Source organism: Natrix helvetica (genome assembly GCF_964273705.1).
Source record: "Natrix helvetica genome assembly, chromosome: 3".
Classification (NCBI taxonomy): domain Eukaryota; kingdom Metazoa; phylum Chordata; class Lepidosauria; order Squamata; family Natricidae; genus Natrix; species Natrix helvetica.
The window spans coordinates 160,888,212-160,903,561 of NC_138549.1; the positions used below are offsets into that span (position 1 = coordinate 160,888,212).

Sequence of the window (15,350 nt, forward strand, 5' to 3'; positions counted from 1 at the left end):
AATGACCAAGGCCACCTTCTGTGACATCTGATCTGATGTAGTGAAGTCAATGTATTTTGAGAAGAACTGAAGTCCTAAAACGCCTGAGGGAAATGGATGAATTCCATTTTTTTTCATAGTAGGGTTTCTAAATTCAGATCTATTTAGCTTGGGAAATTAAGCTAACTTTTTTCCAGTGAAAACCTGCTCTTGGTTTTATTGTTCTAGGAAACTTGTTAAAGCATTTTAAGCACTATCTACTCTTTTCCTTGGCTTAATGAGAAGGCAGCAATGAAATAAATAGCTTTATACAATTATGCAGGTTCTTGTTAAAATTGTTTTAGTTCTCCTTTTGTCTAACTGCTAAGCGTTTAATTTTGTTCTCCGTGCAGACACTTTTATCCAGCTGTATATCCAGTGGTACACCTCTAAATTTGTGGCTGAAGGAGGAAAACCCATCAGAAGAGAATCCCTAAATAACCAGCCTCCTTTATTTTTCCTTTTCTAATGTTTATTTTTATCTTGAAATACTAGGAAGTGGTCTGGAATTTTCTTAACCTGAGATAGTGTCCAGTCTTTCTTTTAACCCAGTCTGAAAGCAATTACTAATTACTAGATTCAGAAAGTAAATTTACTCCATAATACGTCAATGTTTTGTGAATGGAGCATCCTTCAATACAGGCAGATTTAGAACATTTTGCTTTTTTAAGGCAGTCTTCCTCAGAGTAACATTGTCCAGATTTCTTAGAATTTGCATCTGTTGCAAATTACAGCCAAAACAGGGATGTCTGCAAGATGGCGGTTTAAAAAGTCAAGTGGCAGTTGGGGCTGCTTGAATAAGAGTTGAGATTGCATGCAGAAAGATGGCCGTGGCTGCCATATTGATTTTTACTTCCTTGATGGACACTACTGAGCCGAAGGCCATGGTAAGGCGTAGGGCACCTATTAGGGAAAAGATAATCTACCACTGACGTCTAGCTTCTGGTGGTGATTGTGAAATGACAAAGGGAAAATCACAGCAGGATAGTGAGTCAGATTGAGAGGAAGCAAAATTGTGTGTTACATGTGAATCACAGGCTGGAATGGTTTATCTCCCTATTTCTCTACTTTCAACCAGGAGTGGGCCCTTCCTACCCCATGCATTTACTGTTGTGAGAGAAACTGAAGGTGAGAATGCTACTCGTGCTGCCTTGAGTGTCTAGACCAGGGGTGTCCAAACTTGGCAACTTTAAGACTTGTGGACTTCAACTCCCAGAATTCCCCAGCCAGCTCTGAAGTCCACAAGTCTTAAAGTTGCCAAGTTTGGACATCCCTGGTCTAGAAGAAGCATGAGAGCTAAATACTCCCTTTTTATGACCCTGTGTAAGCCCTTAATTTGGGGTAGAATCAGGGCAACTGGATGGAGCTGAGTATTTACTGGCCGGATGCCCTTCCTGATGCCATAGAGTTCGCAGCAAATATTTTTTCTTTGTGCCCTAGGAGAGAAACATCTGCTGCTACCCAGAATTGAACTCTCTACTTTCCAAGTCTTTACCACTAGGCCACCACACCACTGAAAGATAAGATTTAAATCTGGCAAATAAAATAAAAATCAGAAGAGGAGGCGGAAAGAAAAACAGTGGTCACCTCTGCTTAGGAACTATCTACTTTTCAATTTTTCCGATTGTTAGTTAGGAAGCAGTGCAAATAATCTTTCTCCTTGGAAAAAGAAAAGATGAAAGGAAAAAGAGAAAAAAAACTAGCTCAGGCACTAGCTTGCTTTTTTTTTTCTCCCCAACATTTTTCCAAGGGAAACCACATCTTACTAATAATATTTGTAAGCTACCCTGCAAGCCAAAATAAATGTGGAGAACCACAGAACAACTACTCCCAACTACTTGTATGTTTCCCCTAGGATCTAGTTGGCTAATTTGAAAAAAAAAAGTTGAACTAGCTAGGCTTTGATCTGTGAGATTCTTAAGATTAGAGTCACGAATGAATTACTATGGCAGGTGGACAAAATTCAATGAACAACAAAATATTCATGCTAACTGGTTTACAGTTTTATATTTAACCGGCTGATAAAATTTAACGCTGGCATCCTACCATCATGAGAATAATTTAATAGAGATGAATACAATTGAAAACTATATAATTACATGTCCATAGTTTTGAAGACATCAGAAAAAATGACTTATTCTCTACTAGTCACACCACAACTGAGGTACTTTAAGAAGGAAGTGGGCAAATTGGAACTGGGAAGAATCTAAGTTGGTCAGTGGAATAGAAAAAAGAGATTCTCTGAAGAACTACTGAAGGAACTGAAGATATTAAGCCTGGTGAAAGCTGAGTGAGTCAGGAGACGCTTCAGAAATCGGAAAAAAGACACATTAAGAGACAGATGTGTTCTCCAGGCCCAAAAGTCAAGACAAGATTTAATACATTTAAATGAGAGGAAAAGGGGTTTTGGCTTGAGAAACTGCCTGAGGATAAGATGAATCTCCTGCAATGGTCTAACCCAACTGATGGGACATTTTCAATAGAAGATGACTAAAGATTTATCTGCAGAAATAGATCTAGCAGAAGAATGAGATTAGATTATATAGAAACTAGCCTCATCTATACAATGTCCTGAGCTCTGCATAAAATAAAATTCTTTCTTTTAAGACTCTTTTTACATATAATATAATAATAAGATACTATTTAAAAAATAATTACTTTCTCCAGAGAATCCTAAGAATTTTATTCTAGTTACTGAAGACGTGCAACCAACATTGTCTTTGTTGGGAAGCGGTTGGTAAAGAATGGAAATCTGAGGTGAGGTGGGAGAAATGGATGCTCGTGTTAGAGGTAGTCCTTGAGCTACGACCACAACGGAGTCCAAAATTTATGTTGCTAAAATAGGAATTTATTGTGTTTTACCCCATTTTACGACCTTTCTTGCCACAGTTGTTAAATGAATCACTGCATTTGTTGATCAGTGAATCTGGATTCCTCATTGACTTTGCTCGTCAGGTGGCAAAAGGTGATCATGTGATCCCAGAACACTGCAACCGTCATAAATATGAATCAGTTGCCAGGCATCTTAATTTTGATCATGTGACCATGGGGATGTTGTAATGGTCCTAAAGTGTGAAAACCGGACATAGGTCACTTTTTTCAGTGTCATTGTAACTTTGAACCGTCACTAAATGAACTGTTGTTACGTCGAGGACTACAGGCATAAGACCATATTTATTCAAACCAAAAAGGAAAAATAAACAAGGGGGGGGGGGAAATCCTCATTAGACTTCATTATTTCATTTTTAATGAGAATACCTTCAGAATTTAAGAGTAAATTATTGTAGGAAAATATCATCTTTCTTTCAGATTAATACAAGGGATAAAAAACTGCTTTGTGACAGCAGATAGAAAGAGCAAAAATTGTGAACAGTTTAGCATCCCTCAACATATCAAATTTCATTTTAAACGAATCAAAATGACTTTTTAAGGCATTTTTGGTAGTTTTTCCTTCTTCTCACCTGTTTCATAATTTCCGTGCCAATTCTTCATACCTGTTTCATAATTTCAGTGCCATGAGCGAAATGTCTATGGAGATTCTCAGCCATCCAGGTCATGATTGTCCAAAAGGTGTTTTTTTTTTTCAAGAGGCAACTGGACAAAGGAAGAAGCTTCCTGGCTGAGAAGCGAAACGTCTTCAAGGAAAACATTTGCCTTTTGAAAAAGCACCTTTGGGAGTGCCATTAGCAGTTAGTCTTGGTTAATAACATTGGGAGAATAACCAGTTTGGAATCTTCACTTCAGTGCAGGTAATCCTCGACTTACGACCACAATAGAGCCCGAAATTTATGTTGCTAAGAGAGGAATTTAAGTGAGTTTTACCCCATTTTACGACCTTTCTTGCCACATTTGTTAAGTGAATCACTGCAGTTGTTGAGTTAGTAACATGGCTATTAAGGACATCTGGCTTTCCCATTGACTTCGCTTGTCAGAAGGACACAAAAAGGGATCACATGACCCGGGGACGCTGTAACCGTCATAAATAAGAATCAGTTGCCAAGCGTCTGAATTTTGATCACGTGTCTGTAGGGCTGCTGTAATGGGCATAAGTGTGAAAAACGGTCATAAGTCATTCATTTCAGTGCTGTTGTAACTTTGAGCTTTCACTAAATGAACAGTTGCAGATCGAGAACTACCTGTATATCCTTTCTGCTTATTTGAGAGCTGGGAAGAGGGAAATTTGGAAGAAGAAATTCATGACTTATCCAACATTCAATGGCTTATTATTAAAAAAAATACCACCCCTGTTGTTTTCAGACATTTCCATAGCTGTTCCATATGTTTCTTAGAAGTTCAGAATATGTAGGAAGGAAGATGTTTTGCAGGCATTGCATTAAGATGTTCTTTGAATTAATTTATGTTTAATATATGCACTCCTACAAAAACAGGGGGGGGAAATCAGACTGGAATTTTTAGAACCACCAAAGAAGCTGGTACATTATTCGCTAAAAACTCAATTCAGATGTTACATTGTTCACATGAACAACTTACTAGATCAAACTCTTCCAATAAGGTCATTTCCAGTTACATCTGAGACTATATTGCAAGAATTTCCAGCCAGCAGAAAATTGTATTGGTATAACCAATTATTTAATGACGCAGGGGCTCAGTGGCTAAGACACTGAGCTTGTCGATCAGAAAGGTCAGCAGTTCGGCAATTCGAATCCCTAGTGCTGCGTAACAGAGTGAGTTCCCGTTACTTGTCCCAGCTTCTGCCAACCTAGCAGTTTAAAACCATGTAAAAATACAAGTAGAAAAATAGGAACCACCTTTTGGTGAGAAGGCAACAGTGTTCCATGCACCTTCGGCGTTTAGTCATGCTGGCTACCTGATCATGGAGATGTCCTCGGATAGTGCTGGCTCTTCAGCTTTGAAATAGAGATGAACACTGCCCCCTAGAGTCGAGAACAACTAGCACACATGTGCAGGGGAACCTTTACCTTTGCCTTTTAACCAATTATTTAAAACTTGTTGGAATGGCATAACATTTGATTTACAGAGTTCCAAGATTGCAATGGTAATTTGGGAGAAATGCTACAGATGTTAATAGCATTTTCTTATGAAAAGACATGGACCCAATTACAGTGTAAATCACTTTATTGAACAGACAATCCTTCTTTGTGAGATAATGCACAAAGAGCCATAATGGAAAAAAGCTAAACTATTTTTTCTGTCCTTTATGGATGAATGATTTTGTTTTGTTCTTCCTTTTCTCCTCTCTCTCTCCTTCCACATTGTTTCTCTTCCACACCTTTTTCAGTGAATGTTTAATGAATATTTTATATTTGCCTTAATGCAATTGATACAATCTTGATTTTTTTTTTCTCAAAAAATGTTAGCTGACTTTAAAATAAGGGAAGCGGCATGAAATATATTAAATTTGAAAACTGCATTATATAGAGAGATGCATCGCATAATGTTTTGTTAAAATGTACTAGTTACTTGTTTAAAACTGGATAGTGATAAATGCTTTGTGGACAGGCCTTTATGCCAGCCAAAGGCATGCATATAAAAACAAAATCCACTCCAGCTGGATAATATTATGAAAAAGCTGTGCCCACCCTGTTTGTCAGGGAACAGTATAGCGATTTCAAAAAGAACTGGACAGGACGCTATCATATGTAAAATTGTATATTTTAAAACTCCTGAAAAGGAATAGAGGTAAAGCATGAATTACATATTGTACCTATTAAGACTGACCTTCTAAATGTACTGGCTTCATATAAAATCTCACTAAAATCAAGTAAATCCAGGGATTAGCCTGTAAGTTTCCGTGCCTTTGGGTAAAATTTGGAAAATATGGGAACAGTCATTGTTTCCATGGGTTTACTTCATTTAAGGAACCCTTTCAGTAATTTTGGTTAATTATTAAGCGAAAATAAGCCTATTCTATTAAACCTTTTCTTCAGGAAAAGGAGCTGACCTCTCTACATCAATATTGTATCCTGTCTTTACTTGATGTTAGGTACCAAATCTGATGAGCGCAGCCAAAAGATGCCTGCCCTCCCCCCCCCCCCCAAATATTGTTTTAACATTGGCAGTTCTACACACCAGAGGCAGTGACATAAAATGATAGTTGGCCATGTCTGGCTCTTCCATGGGAACAAATTAACATTGGCATTCCAAGCACAGGAAAAGTCAAGGAATTGGAAACACAGTTCAGATTTGGCCGGCACTTTGAAATACCATGTGCTACTGATGTCAATTAATGAAAAGCAGAGATTTTGCTGAAGGGGTCTGGTTTTGAAACACATTAACACACATTCGGCATGTTTGCGCAGGAACCCGATTATAAACATCTTGGTTCTTAAACAATAGAGCAAGTACACTAAGATTTGCAGCCTGAAAACCGAGTACACCGAGATCTGAATTGTTCGGGAAGCGTAGGGATTATAGAACTACAAAATGTCGATTTTTTTTTTTTTATGGAACTGAATGTCTCGTTCAAAAATAGCAACACCAAAATTGTTTGTAGAATGCTGGGGGGAACCATTCCTAGCTGTTTACCCAGTGCACAGAGAGAAGACTTAAGAATTAAGAATAGAATTTAGGTTTTTTTTTCCCCTCCCAGAAAACAGCACTTGCCTTTTATATAGCAGAGGTATTACAGCGCTTAAATCCCTAACTTAACCTATGGGATTTAAAGTCAGAAAGAGCTCAGACAGGCAAGTGTCTGTTAAGCATTTTGGATGGCACCAGCAAAACCAGTGTTTCTCAAGATTGGCAAACCTTAAGGTGTGTGGATTTCAACTCCCAGAATTCCCCAGCCTGTAGGATAGATGGACAAATGTTCTCTCCCGATAGATGACAAATTTCCAGACTTTTTCATAAATACTCAGTTATTTACTTTCTTCCACCCCAGTGTAAAATAGTATCTTTTGTTCATCCTGTTGCAAAATTCAGCTGTGTCTGAAGATTGTGTTGCTCTCTGAAATATCCTCCAACATATGCACCAGAAAAATAAAAAAAAGATTTTAAAAGGTGCTATGGGATGGAAATTTGTACTACATTATAACATTCTGTGTTATATGAGTCCATATTTGTATCACCTCTATAGCTACCCAGACACACAAATCTTCATCTATGTCTTCAACTGCAGCACTCTACATCCACATTTATCTAAAAACTACCAGAACTTCAGATCCGTTTCGTTTGTTCTTTGTTTAGTATAATGTATGAATTCAGCCTATTATGCGATTAGATTATGACAATGACATGCAGGTTTTTGGCGGCATTTTTTGGAAGTGGTTTGCCCCCCTTGTCTTCTTCTCAGGGCTGAGAAAGAACGACTAGCTCAAAGTCACCAGCAGCCTTTACACTTCAGGCAGAACTAGAACTCACAGTCACCTTGTTTTGAGTCCAGCTTCTTCAACCACTAGACCAATGATGGAGAACTTTTTTTTCCCTCAGGTGCCAAAAGTGTGCACGCAATAGCGCACGCGTGCGTGCTGACACCCATAATCCAATGCCCCCCTGTAGGCCCCTCCCCCCATGCATGTGTGTGTGACCCCCCCATGCTTCCCCCCCCTCTTTTTGGTGCTAGCAGGCCTCCCTGAAGCCTCCTGAAACCAAAAACGGGGCCTATGGGGGGCGCTGCATCCCCAGCCCCGAGCATGTGTGCATGACCCCTCCATGCATACATGCATGACCCCACCCCTGTGCATGTACACGTGTCTCCCAGCAGAGAACTGGGAACCAGCAGAGAACCAAAAATCAGCTGGCCAGAGGCATGCGCAGTGGAGCTGACAGTGCAGCATGCGCAGTGGAGCTGACAGTGCAGTGCGCATGCATGCGCAGTGGGGCGTGCCTGCAGAGATGGCTTCCCGTGCCACATGTGCCATAGGTTCACCATCACAGCACTAGACCTTTACTTAAAGCTGTAACAAAGACATTTATTCTACTCTTACCTCAAGAAAAAAAATCCAAGCCAGCTGGAAAAGCCTTATCCTTGTAATTCCATGTGGCTCTCTGAGTATCACTTTAATAATAATGGCCTTTCTGAGGATACATATATTAGTACCATTTAAAAGGAAATCAGTTTTATTGCAGACTATCCTATATCACTTTTCAACAAACAAAAATAATGGACAGTGTCTGATTGCAAGCAGATGTATCATACAGGTGAGTTTGTAACAGAGGAAGAGAGCTGAGCCATCTGGTTCAAGGTCTACAACCCAAGGCTCTGTGAACCAGTGGTGGGTTCCGGATCCCGTTGCAACCAGTACGGTGCAACGGGGCACGGCATGCTGCGCACATGAACATGCGCAGCATGCATGCAATACATACTTACCGCCCGCAATGCTCCAGCTGCTCAGTGGAGCATCACGCAGGCGCCATACGCTCCGTGCACATGCGCGAAAGCCCCAAAAACTTCAAATACCCACAAGGAGCAAGGCCGGACAGGTGGACCCTCCGGAGCACCGTACTGGAACAGTACCTGGTGCTCCCAGCAGGCAACAATACGCCTATATGTACCGGTCATAACCCACCACTGCTGTGAACCTACCTATACAGTAATATAAAAGCTATTTTTCCAATCAGAAATCACAATCACAAAACATGGATTCCCCTACTATATATATTATACTATATATTAAGCATGTTACACTCATGCTTAATATATCTCTAAGATTAGAGCTCAGCAGTTACAGTAGTGGCCAAAATTGTGGAATTTTTTTGGGGGGGAAAGTGTACAATATTTTTGAGGTTTGATGGCTAATAACACCACTTTCTTGGGGAGTAGTACCATAAAATTATATATCAATGGAAAGATAATTTAATCAAGAATGTAATGCAATAACCTTTATGGAGGATTTGCTCTTAGAATAGCAGTTATGAAGAAGAAAATTGAAACACGTAGAAAAAACGATATATAGAAAAATGATCACCATGTCAGTTAATACTTAGTTGGGTAACCTTTAGCATGAATTACGGCCTTGCAACGTCTTCCCGTTGAGTGAACCAAGTCTTTTAGTTCTGCAGCTGTTATAATGTGAAAAAAGATTGAATGATTGCTTCTATTAACTGGGTTTTATTGATGCCTATATTTGGCTATAACCTTTCATAGAATACAGATAATTGAACAAATTTTGTTGCATCACATTCTTGAGTATTTTTCCATTGATATATAATTTTATGGTAACTACTCAAAAAAAAGTGGTGTTATTAGCCATCAAACCTCAAAAATACACTTTTTATCAAAAGGTTTCCACAATTTGGCCACTATTGTAACTTTATCTGCCATCATTCACCTAACCATAATGCAGTTTTCTTTCACAGATTCTGAGTAATCTTGCCAAAATACATTGACTGTGTTTCCAAAGCAGAGAACACAGAATACCTCATGAACAGAATTAAGGTGTTGTGATGTATAGGTTCAAACAAAGGGGATTTTATTGCAAAAAAGAAACCCTTATCAGTAGTCTTTTTTTTATTTCTGGTATCTATCTAATTGCTAGTAATATTTTAACCTAAACTTTAGCACAAAACAACCTTAATAACAGTGAACAGTAACATCGACTTCACCAGCAACTGTCGGCTGTTTTCAGAGGTAGCTTTCTTAAGGTCAATGAATTAAGAGTCAATGAATTATCTATTCAGAAAAGGGATTTTTTTCCTATTGGTTCCAGTCTTTTGAAGTAAAAGAAGGTGCTTGAGATGTATTTGACCAGCCCTTTGCAAAAAAAATTGAATCAATCAATCTGTAATTCTTACTATTCCAGATATGCAACATATGCAATATTTTGGGATGGCTGTATTAGAGTACAATCTGTCTATATTAGACTATTATAAGAAGGCTTTAATAGACCAGGGCTTCAGTTCATTAGTTTCAATACCCTGCTTTCCACATTAGTCAACCCAATGGCCATACGTTTCAGGTTATTAAAGCGAGGACTTAGATCTAGTATTCAAAGCTAATTGCCACTAGTTCAGGGGTGTCAAACTGGTGACCTGCCGACTGGATGCGTCATGCGCAGGCTACGCCCAAACTAGCTCCGCGAAGGGGAAAAACATTGCAAAACGTCACATGGCGACAATGTGACATCACAAGTTTGACACCCATGTACAATTTGATTTCTCTGTAAATTAGGAATTATCATTTCTTAAGCAAGAGATGTGTTCAGAGCGTGGTCAGAAAAAGCCAATCTAGTGACCATGACAAAAGGATTCAACGTTTCATTTAACATATGAGCACACAGCATGTATAAAAATAACAATGCCTCAATGTCCCATTGCTGTTGGGAGTTGCAATCTTGAGGTTAACCACAACCTACAGAAACCCCAAACTTGACTGATGTCAACAACGTATTGGTGGGGCCATCTCTCCCTCAAGGTATCTTCACATTCAAGGTTGACTCAGCCTTCCATCCTTCCGAGGTGGGTAAAATGAGGACCCATATTGCTGGGGGCAATAGGCTGACCGCTTAGAGAGGGCTGTAAAGCCATATTTAAGTCTAAGTGCTATTGCTATCTGCTCTTTTCAATAGGTCAAATAAGGGGTTGGGCACTCCAGATTCCTTCCTTTAAATGTTGCCACCTAGGAGGATCTTTATTGCACACCTTCTCAGAGTTATCTGGGACCTTTGGAATCTCCTCCCTCATGAGATCCAGAAGACTCCTTGCCTTCCAGAAAGCCCTGAAGGTTTGGGGTAGTGAGGCTGGAGTCCAGGAGAGGACTACATTTTCTTCAGGATGTGTAGGGATATTTTGTGTTTGGGGTTGTAAGAAAGGTTTTGGTGGCTTCTGGGGTTTTTACTATTTGCTTTTGAGTCACCCAGGGTTATGTTACATAAACTAGGTGGCTATCCAAATCTTATAAATAATCTCGGCTCTACTGTGCAAATTCTTGAACTCATTGGTTCACCTGATTTTTATCAGTCAATCACATCAGCTGCTTTGGGCTTTTGTTGCATTAGAAAGACTGAGTTGTGTAAAAACTAAAGATGTTATCATTTTAACCACAAATTAACAGTTTCTGTACAAATATTAGCATTTCCTCGCTGCGGTTCAAGGAGGGAAGCCATAAGAGCTCCAACAACATATTTTATTTTGATGAATTAAAACCAGAGATTCTTGCAATTTAATATATTGATTCTAGCAGTGGGATCTAACCCCCCCTTTTTCTTTAATAATATGTATAGACAGCTGCACTACTCACCCACTGCCCTTTTTAAACGTAATCCCCACATTCTTCCTGACAATAACATGACAGGATCCACACATCTCTGCATTAGCTTTAACCCCAGTGACACTGCCAGAATGTATTAAACTGAAACATAACATGTCCCGTTTAAAAAGAAATCTGTCAACAGATCTGACTCAGCTTTGATAGTAATAAGCTTTTTGGGGAGGGGAGGGGGGGGAAGGAATCTTCCCAACCATTTTTGCTCCTGTCTGCCATTCCTTTCTCAAATATGTTCCAAACTGAGTAATTTTTTATTAACAAGAGAAGGATGTCTCAATAACTGCTGAATAAGCTACAATTGCATGAAATACAACACAGCACGTCTGCCAGTCTTGCAATAAAACTCTATCCCAAACTCATGAAATAGCATCACCTGATCTTTGACATCCATTCCAGCTGGTGACCAAGTCCATCATTAGCTGTTAATCACCAATATGATGGTACCCCACATGGACATCTCCTAGCAGGTTTCAAGATGGAGTATTGTTTGAGGCAGCTTTTTAATCACCATATTTTGGGGAGTATAAGACGCACTGGAGTGTAAGACGCACCAAGGTTTTGAAGAGGCAAATTAAAAAAAAAGTTTTTGTACTCTGAAAACCTCCCCAAAATGGTTTCCCCCCCCCCAAAAAAAAGGGCATGAATAGCCCTTAGGAGGCTTGTAGAGTGTTCGGGGGGGTGAACAAAAAAGGCCCATTTTTCGCAAAAACAGGTCCATTTTTTGTCAAAAAAAAAGGGCATTAGGAAGCTTATAGAGTGCTTCTGGAGGCTGGGGGGGGGCAAAATTGAACAAAAAAGGGCCCATTTTTGCTCATTTCTGCCCTCCCCAGCCCCAGGAGCTCTCTGAAGGCCTCCTATGAGCTATGCACGGCCATTTTGGTGAAGGGGCGGGGTTTCAGGAGGCAAAACAATGCTGTATTCAGTGTATAAGACGCACCCAGATTTTCAGCCTCTTTTTTGAGGGAAAGAGGTGCACCTTATACTCCAAAAAATATGGTAGCCTCACCTTAGCGCTTTGAATCCACAAGTGTGGTGGACATCATTTTAGAAAATATGTTACTGTATCTTAGATTAGTAATGGTCTCTTCCAGAAACCAAGATATGATATGCAGTACCCACTCCAAGTAGACTGAGCTGAGAGATGGTAAGTAGCTCACCTAATGATCTTCTGTAGGTAAGATCAAACAGGAATCTGAGCCTTCCAACTCCTAGACAAACACGTTAAATAATTAGATCATCGAGGACAATCAAGCAAATTCACCTTTTTTTGGAAATACTGAAAAATTACTTTTGGCAAAATTAACCAAGTGCCATACAAAATCAAACCTATTCTGGTTTTTATGTACAAACCAAAATGAATTAGCCTGTAATTCCATAGTGTTTTGCTTGAAAGTTAAGCCCCACTGAATTATTTGGGCTTCAGGTTAGTGTAAATTGTTAGAACTGTAGTTCATCTTTTGAGCAGAATCATTTTCAAAAAAACAACCCCCTAATTTACACAAATTCATTAGTTGGTGTCAAAGAATATAATCTATTACAAAGGTTGTGGTTTCATTTTGGGATAAGTCATATGTGCCAGTGCATGGGTTACAGACAATAAGCATTAATTCACTATTGCCTGGCTCTAATTATCATTATGTCATGATGGAAAGAAAGAAAACTTGGCCAATGTTTTTTTCAACTTCTACATTACTCAGCCTGGATCCTTCTCGTAAGTATAATGTCTATTCAAATTAAAGTTATTCGTTTGAGGAGAAGTCATATAGCGAAGCACTTTCAGGTAAAAGATGAATGAGAGGGATAAAAGTGCAGGGATTTAAGGAAAAAAACCACTTCAAAGCAGATTGATAATGACTAGGTCAATCCGTGTCAAGTCAACTTCTTTCCCCCCAAGACAATGGGTTTGATTCTATGTGGAGGCTGTTAGATACTTGCTCTAACTTCAGTGGTTTCCATCACTGTTCCCGGCGGGAACAGAGGTTTAATCCTATTGGTCGAAGTGTCTGACAGCTCCCTATAAAAGGGCTGCTATCAGACTCAACCTTCGCTGGATTGTTCTCACTTGTTGTACTTAATAAAGAGCTGTTGTTACCGTTAAGCCTGTGTGTGCCTATCCATTACCCAATCTAACAGAGGCAATCCTAAATGCAGACTAAACTCACTTATTTACTTCCTTTGAGATAATATGCATGATTTTTCCACCTATCTGGACTCACTTTTGGTCCTAATGAAATATTTCTATTAGTTCTTTCAAATCTTTTCTCATCCCATTCTAACTTAAGGCCACCTTCACTCTGAAATGGATGCTCACCTGTTGAAAAAAAAATGTTGTTATATTTATTTTGTTCTTCTTTCTTTTCCACGAGCTGGTATGAAGACCATTTTTTAAAATTGTTTTCTCCTCTTTTGAAGTTATTTACACCTCATTAACATGTCACAAATAGTAATTTTACTTCTAATATGACTAAATGAGGACATTTCCACAGAGGTGCAGTGGTTAGAGTGCAGTAGTGCAGGCTACTTCTGCTGACTGCCGGTTGCCTGCAATTTGGCAGTTCGAATCTCACCAGGCTCAAGGTTGACTCAGCCGTCCATCCTTCCGAGGTGAGTAAAATGAGAACCCAGATTATTGGGGGCAATATACTGACTACAAACAGCTTAGAAAAGGTTGTAAAGCACTGTGAAGTGTTATATACGGTAAGTCTACTGCTATTGCTATTTCCCATAGATATCATATCACATAACTGAATCAAAGAAACGAGTTACTGGTAGAAGAGAATCCCGTTTCCTCTATTGGTTTTGCTTGTCAGGAGCTGGCTGGGAAGGTCACAAATGGCAACCAGGTGATCCTAGGATGTTGCCAATGGCAGCCAGGTGATCCTGTCATATATACAGATCAGTTTTCCAAGCAGTTTATTTCTGATCACTATCTTTACCTTTACCTTTATTTCGATTTTTATACCGCCCCCTCTCCCCAAAGGGACTCGGGGCGGTGTACAGTCAAATAAAACAAATAAAATGGAATACAAACATACAAACATAAAAACATAGAAGAGGAGGCAATACGACACTGTACAAGGTAAAGTAGATTAAAAACAGTATATCAACAATCCTAAAAAATACCCAATTAAAATTACCCAGTTAAAATATATCTGCCAGGAGGTATAATAAGATTATGAATGGTCCAGGCCGGCTAAACGGAACAGGTGAGTCTTCAGTTTTCGTCGAAAGGAGAGAAAGTCGGTGGTGGTTCTGATATCGGGGGGGGAGGTCATTCCAGAGGGTTGGGCCCATCACAGAGAAGGCTCTACTCCTAGGTGCCGCCCGTTGGCATTGCTTAGTGGACGGCACCCGGAGGAGCCCCTCCCTGTGAGAGCGAATTGGTTGCAGGGAAGTGTGTGGTAGGATGCGATCCTGCAAGTACCTAGGTCCTGAGCCATGGAGCGCTTTAAAGATGGTGATTAACACCTTGAAACGCACTCGAAAGATTACAGGCAGCCAGTGCAGCTCGCGCAGGAGCGGTGTTACGTGGGAGTACCTAGTACTCCCCAAAATAGCCCGTGCGGCTGCGTTCTGGACTAGCTGCAGTCTTCGAGCGCGTCCCAAGGGAAGCCCCATGTAGAGGGCATTGCAGTAGTCCAGCCGAGACGTCACCAGTGCATGAGTGACCGTGCGTAGGGCATCCCGGTCCAGTAGGGGGCGCAATTGGCGCACCAGGCGAACCTGATGGAACGCCCCCCTTGCCACGGCTGCCACATGGTCATTCATTGACAGCCGGGCATCTAGGAGGACGCCCAAATTGCGCGCCCGTTCCACAGGGGGCAATTGCTCGCCCCCTATGGTCAGCGCCCGTTCCACAGCCACTCAGTCTTGGAGGGGTTGAGCTTGAGTCTGTTGTCCCCCATCCAGACCCCGACGGCTTCCAAACACCGGGTCATCACCTCGACAGCCTTGTTGGGGTGGTCTGGGGTGGAAATGTACAGCTGCGTATCATCAGTGTACAGATGATACTCCACCCCAAAACCACAGATGATCTCCCCCAGCGGCTTCACATATGCGTTGAACAGAAGGGGCGAGAGGACCAAGTGAGTGGCCTCAGAGTCGACCTCTGCCCCCCTGCCAACACACATTGCGTCCGGTCGGAGAG

General features: G+C 40.4%; 1 protein-coding gene across 3 annotated transcripts in view; it reads right to left on the reverse strand.

The window, feature by feature from the left end:
* BMP7 (bone morphogenetic protein 7) overlaps nt 1–15,350 on the reverse strand; it is a 136,059-nt gene that overhangs the window by 103,672 nt on the left and 17,037 nt on the right. The window lies entirely within an intron of this gene.